Source organism: Miscanthus floridulus, chromosome 8 (assembly GCF_019320115.1).
Source record: "Miscanthus floridulus cultivar M001 chromosome 8, ASM1932011v1, whole genome shotgun sequence".
In the NCBI taxonomy this organism is placed as follows: Eukaryota; Viridiplantae; Streptophyta; class Magnoliopsida; order Poales; family Poaceae; genus Miscanthus; species Miscanthus floridulus.
Genome location: NC_089587.1, coordinates 188,605,302 through 188,612,066, shown reverse-complemented (window position 1 = coordinate 188,612,066; position 6,765 = coordinate 188,605,302). Strand labels below are relative to the sequence as shown.

The following is a 6,765-nucleotide window of genomic DNA, read 5'->3' as shown; positions in this document are numbered from 1 at the left end:
TTAGATCTCAATGAGTTGTACAACTTTGTTGTTGCTCACTTTTTCATTTGAAATCATTTTACTATGTCAAAATTATATTCGAATTTATTAAATTTTGAAACTCAAATTTAAAATTACCCAAACGAATTTGGATGAAGAAATGACCAATATCAAAATTGTAGGTCTCAATGAGATCTACAACTTTATTGTTTATAACTTTTTCATTTGAAATCATTTACTCTCCAAAAATTCTGTTCAAAGTTCTTATATACCGAAGTTCTCACAAATCATATGAACAAGCGCAGTTTTTCTTTTTAATCTCTGGCTAAAACTTGTAACTAGTCTTTCTCCCTCGTACTAACTTCAAATTTAATGATCTTTTTTTCTAAAATTTTCTAAAATCATGCTCTATCAATTTATTGTGTTCTTACAGCTATTATTTTTGTCATTTTTTCATGTGACTTTGTTCTATCAATTCAAATTTTGAATTTGAAAAAATAGCAACTTCAAACAGCATTTTGATGTAGTAAATCATTTTAGCTGAAAAGATGATGAACATAAAAGTTGTAGAACTCATCGAGATCTACAACTTTTATTTTGGTTATTTCTTCGTCTGACAAAGTGATAGTAACATTGTTCACAAATTTCACATATCTCTCTTATAGTTTATGAAACTATAAGAGAGATATGTGAAATTTGTGAACAATGGTACTATCCCTTTGTCGGATGAATAAATGACCAAAATAAAAGTTGTACATCTTGATCAGTTCTACAACTTTGTTGTTGATAACTTTTTCATTTGAAATTACTTCGTACCCCAAAATTTTGTTCGAAGTTCTAAAATTTTAAAATTCAAAATTTAAACTGTCCAAACAAAGTTATATGGAAAAATGACCAAAAAAAGTGGTAGATCTCGATGCGTTATAGAACTTTGTTGTAGATATTTTTTCCATTTGAAAACATTTATTACCCCCAAATTATGTTCAAAGTTCTCATCTTTTGAAATTTAAAATTTAAATTCTTTAAACAAAGTCGGATGGGGAAATGACCAAAATAGAAGTCATAGATCTCGATGATTTCTATAACTTTGCTAGTGATGACTTTTTCATTTAAATTCATTTAGTATATAAAAATACTATCCCAAAAATTATTTATTATCAAAAGAAAAGAAAAAAATACAATTTGGGCCAATACCTCCCACAGGCCCAGCTACGGCCTTAGTTGCCATCAGCCATCTATCTCTCGATCCGACAGTTGAGATCCATGGGTTTCCTCTCAAACCCTAACTTCTCTGTCTTATCGCTCCCCTACCTTATCCTACATTCCTACCGAGCCACACACTGAGGGAGGCCGTAGCACGTGCGGCGGCTCTCGCAGAGGCCGTGCGACCATGGCCCTCGTGGCGGGTCTTGGCCATGCCTGTACCGCTAGGAGCTGTAGGTGGCGCACCTAGAGGCCACAGCAGCAGGCCTATAGATGAGGAGGCCTCCAATCGCGGTGCGCGTGCGCCGCTCGCTCTTCCTCCTCCTCTGCCACTGCTGCCTCACCGCCTGGTCGTCGCCGCTAGCCATGTGCGCACTCCCGCTGTGCACCGACGGGCGTGAGCACCTACCCCTTCTGCCAGATTCTCTCCCTCTTCCCACAGGCGTGTTCTCATTCGCTTGTTTTGTAGGGGCGCCGGTACCGCTAAACAAAACGCTAGGCTTCTGCTCCGCTTACGGCACGGGAAGTAGAAGCAGAAGCAGCTCATGCTCCTCGGCTATCCACTTGGTGGTGAGGATGCTATGGATCCCAGATCCATGACATGGTGAGGCAGTCCTCCAGCGCTCTAGTCAGTAGGGGATGGTCTACATCAACCTCAAAGCCAAGCAGTGTCCCTCCAGCTCCAAGCACCACATCCCTTTCTTAGATCGTTATCACGTTGCTTGTCTTTAAAGGTTGATACATGTTTGACATGAGTATCTGAGTTTTTTGTTATCTAACGAGCCATGCATATTATGGTGAAACTTCATCACAGTATACAAATGTTTGTGAAGCAGCTATGATGTATTGATCTTGCTCCTCATCCTGTTTGCCCTATCTAATGCAAGTGTGAATGGATATCTGACAGACATCCCAGCAACTCTCCTAGGAGGCCACATAGGCACATGCAAGCTCTCCCTGATTAGATCAATGCTGCAAGCGACGTCTGCCAGGCAAGTTGCTTATTGTTCTTAATTATTGCCATCTCTTGATAGATTGGTCTTGTTTTGTTAACTATTGCTAAACCTGAGTTTGGTGGTATAGTGTCGTTGATAGTGTTAGCCTTGCATTTCAGCAACCTGCAAGACCTTTTGTGGAGTAGTCGGTCCATACAATTATTTTGTAGCAGCTGAAGAGACCATTACTACTAAAGATAGGAAGGATTGTAGTAGATGACAGCTGCTACAAGGTTGTCAAGCTTATCTTGGTATTTTGTACTGCTCTAAATCAGTATACGTGACCCATATAACTTATAACCTAATTGTACTGAAGCTGAAATGGACACTATGTAATTTTCTATCCATTAATACGGTTTATATTTTGTTGCTTTTGTTTTCAACTACATTTTCCAGTGGCACTATAAATGCTGTCAGCCTTGGAACTATGGGAAACTTTCTTAAAAACAATGCATTGTCTTTGTGCTGACCGAGATGCACAAATGTCATGTTCTTTATAGAAAAGAAATCAGAGGAGAATATGTTTGATTGAGTGGGCTGTGGTGTAGTGGTATGAACTTTAAAAATTGCATTCCATTATCTTATTATTACTAAGCTGTCATGATTATCATCCAGCAACCTGCTAACAGCACAAGCAGCCACATTTTTAGTGTTGATGGAGTACCTCAAAACAAATTAATTGTGCCAACTCAAGTTCGACCTATTTTTAGTGAATGTAGTGTTGAACACGGAACCGTCATGCATTTTTAGTGAACTAGATAGTGCAAGCCATGATATATCTCTCATTAATCTGCTGCTTTACTCTGCCCTAGAATCAGTACTGATAACTCAATTTGCTACCTAAAAATGGTCCTAATTTTCTTGTCAGTAAACTTACAAAGTTCTCGTGCAGTAAACTTTCTTGTCAGTTTACTACTTACAATAAGTCCTCATGCTTGTCATATCTCTTTGATCATTGAGCAGGATGACTAATAAGTTGTCAGGAAAGTTTCTTTGAGGGCATCATTAAAATCAAGCCTATGAAGAAAAGAAGGTAGACTATGAATCATATCCCTTCCCTATTGCAACTTTATGGTTACAATACAAGCTTTTTTATGAAACATGTCCTTACTTACTGTATTGAACCTAGGACTTGCTTATTTTTATTTCTCTGAACTCCAAGTTATCTAAGTGCTTATGTGCATTGGCTGCTATTAACTATTCTCTAACTGAACCTGTACATGATAATTGATAAGTAATAGATGATTGGGTTTGTTGCTCTATAATACTTAGCCATTTTAAATTTGGACAATGAAATTGTTTTCCACCAGTTCATAAGTAATAGATGATTCAGTTTGTTGCTCTATAATACTTAGTGATTTTAAATTTGGTTGAGTAATAGCTATGTCCACATCTAATAGGATTCACATTTTCCTTCATCTAAAGCAGGAACAGTTGGAAGCACAGATTCTTGCTCAACAGGCCTCACTTGAAGCAAACCAAGCAAGCATCTGTTTGTATGTTTGAACTTGTGTGATGAAACTTGGAACTAGTGTGATGTTTGAACTTGCAAGCAATTGTGTCTTCTGCCTTATGCTCTGGAATGTGTGGATGATGGCTTGGCTGATATGTATGAGCTGTGATGAGAATGCTGTTAACATCTGTGACATTTGTCATTGAATTAATACATATGGCAATGCCACATTCGTCACAATGTAAATGTCACAAAATCTGTCCTATCGTCACAATAAGTTGTCTAAATCAGGGTTCCTAGGATACAATTTGTGACTGATTGGCGTATTAGGTGACGAGTTGACCAACCAATATGTGACAGTTACAGTCGTCATTAAATGACTAGTAATATATGACAACAAAACAAAACCGTCACAGAAGGTCATCACATTTTGTGACGGTTTTTCATATTATCGTCACAAGGTACAATTTGTGACGGTCGTTATATGACTGACTGGCATGACGCTGCTTTTTCGTCATAAGATTCTTTTTATGACAAATCCTGTATTTATCCATGACATTTTCAGTTTGTCATATAAACCTAGATTTTTTGTAGTGATACTTCCGGCCAGGACGAAAGCAGCGTCTGGTCAGTAGCAGAAAAGCGGGTTTCGTCCCCAACGGCTACTTTCTTAGTGGGGCTTATAAATAGACCACCAATCGGCCATTTGACAAAAGTGGAGCTGAGAAAACATACCAAGGGTGTTGATACACCATTTTAGTGATCTCGGCTTGCATAGTGCTTAGTGATTCATTAGGTGATTAGCGTAGGTGCTTTTGCGAAGTGCTTCGGTTGATTAGACCACCGCCTATGCGCTTGCTCTAGGGTTAGGCCTAGTGTTTAGTGAGGTTTGCATACATCTTACTACTCGGTGCTTGCGCGCACCATTGTTGTACATCAAAAGGAGCTTGTAGTCTTGCGAGATCACACCAACCGCGTTTGTGGTGTGGCTGCCACCGTGTACCAAAGGGAACAAGGCCCGTGGTGGTTCGGCCGGAAGCTTGATAGTGAAGACAACAGGGAGCAGTCCGAGAGAGGCTTACCGGAATGCACATCGGAGACCCACTTGCGCATGGCGAAGGCCTGGGGCTATCCACGGAGTTACCCGACCGGGAGCTTGGCCCTTGCGAGGGGCTCCAACGAGGACTAGGGTGAAGATTGCGCGCTTCTTGATACCTCGGTAAAAATACTAGAGTTGTTGATGGGAGTTTGTATATCTCTACCTTACTCTTTAGCTTCCACATTACATTGTTTGCACAACTCCCTTTTGCGGTAGAGATAGCAACACACTAGCAAAACCATAGTTGCACATTAGATAGTTTATCTTTTGCATAGGTTTTGCTAAGGGTAGAAAAAGAGGCCATAGTTTTGAGTCAAAATTTTAAGTTGCCTAATTCACCCCCTCTTAGGTGTCACGGTCCCCTATAGGTGCCCCTTGGCCTGCTCCGCTGGCCACCGCCTTACTTTGGTAGGCTGCTGGCTGGGCCTGGGTCGCGTCCTTGGTGGGGTTCTGCCCAGTTAAGTTGTGTAGGTGGGCTTTCTCCATTTCTTTCATTCATATATTTCTGCTTTACGCCTTCTGTTTGCACCTTTTTGCTTGGATTTGTTTATTTTCCACTTGATTCTGAATGTATGACCTGCAAAACATGTTTTCTCGAATACAAGTGGAGCTAGGTCAATAGTAAAGGGCTTATGTGTCAAAAGTATATTTATTTCTCCTGTTTCGGACTATAATTGGCGGTTAGAAGTGGTCGTTAGTGACCACCAACAAATCCCCAAGCTTTAACCCTTGCTCATCCCTAGCAATAGCTAAAGTACTTGGTTATTGATCAGGTTTTGCTTTACTATGCTGATACAATTCACAAGTGCCATGTCTATAACAAAGTATTCTTTCGCAATTTAAATAAGTTGGTATTTTATCCACCCCTTTGACTTGATCCCTGTGGGGCGTATAGCTTTTCCAAGTTCTTGGGTGGTTGTAAGATAGAACGGTTATAAATGAATCACCCAATCATTCATTCCTCGATTAACCATCTATCCAGAGGTTTTATAAGTTCTACAAAGTAAATGTAAGTTTCTCGAATGATTCCTCTCGATCGCTCAATGTGTATGAAACCTCACCAAGGCATTTGATATTTTGCCTTCTTTCATATCCTACCACTACAGGCTTTGGTGGAGTTTTGGGTAGGTATGAAAGTGGGGCATACTTGCATCACATATTTTGCTAAGTCAAAAACCAGACCTCAAGGAGATGTAAGTCATACACTTTGATCAAGACATGCAAGTGTGTGGAAATTTATAAAGTCCTAATTCTAAATATTTTTTGGTACTCTTTTGAATCATGAATCTCTCTCTTTTTGGGATGAATGCCTTTATGTTGAAAGTATGGGCTATCTTTATTTATTTCTTCTCTTTTTCTTTTCTTTTATTCATGCTCTTTGGCATGCATTTTTTTCTCTCATGCTTTTGGCATGGATATTTTTCTTTTCCTTCTTTTCTTTTTTAGCATAGCCCATACTATTCTTTTTGGCATAGAAATTTTGAGAGAGACACACATGATAAAGTGAATGGAGTAATTATTTGGTGGATGAAAAAAGCATGTTTTTGCGTAACTCTCAGTGTAAGAGTCAACAATTTTATTTGTGGGTGTAGTGTGTCTTGATTGTCGCAGAACCGACCAATTTATAAGAGTACAAGTACAATGGCAGCCCGAAGTGGTTGCACTGTCATATGAACCCATATAAACCCGGTAGTCCGTCGAGTACACGACGGGTCTCGATAAACGATTTACAACACCAAGATCGTACATGATTCAACATACATGTCACATATTACATAAAGTTCACAGATGCATTTTCATCATCAGAGTATGAAACCAAGTTATTACAAACCGAGTTGATAATCCAAAAGCGGAAGCAAATAAAGTTTGAAAGTAAAGTTTCCAACATAGTTTATACAGTGCCAAAATAGGATCATAGTCCACAAAAGCAAATAGGAAGGGATTAATAAAGAAGCCTGCCCAAGGCTTACTCCTCATCCACAGTGGGATGATAGAAGCAACTCTTGCAATAACCATGATTACACAGTGCCATCTGC

The 6,765-nt window shown here is 39.3% G+C and overlaps 1 long non-coding RNA gene across 1 annotated transcript; it reads left to right on the top strand.

Moving 5' to 3' along the window:
• The first annotated feature begins 1,904 nt into the window (after positions 1-1,904).
• On the top strand, positions 1,905-3,917 carry LOC136477771 (uncharacterized). The gene is made up of 4 exons (XR_010764094.1): positions 1,905-2,174; positions 2,297-2,410; positions 3,141-3,210; positions 3,606-3,917. It is a non-coding gene; the product is annotated as an uncharacterized lncRNA (long non-coding RNA).
• Positions 3,918-6,765: the final 2,848 nt, after the last annotated feature.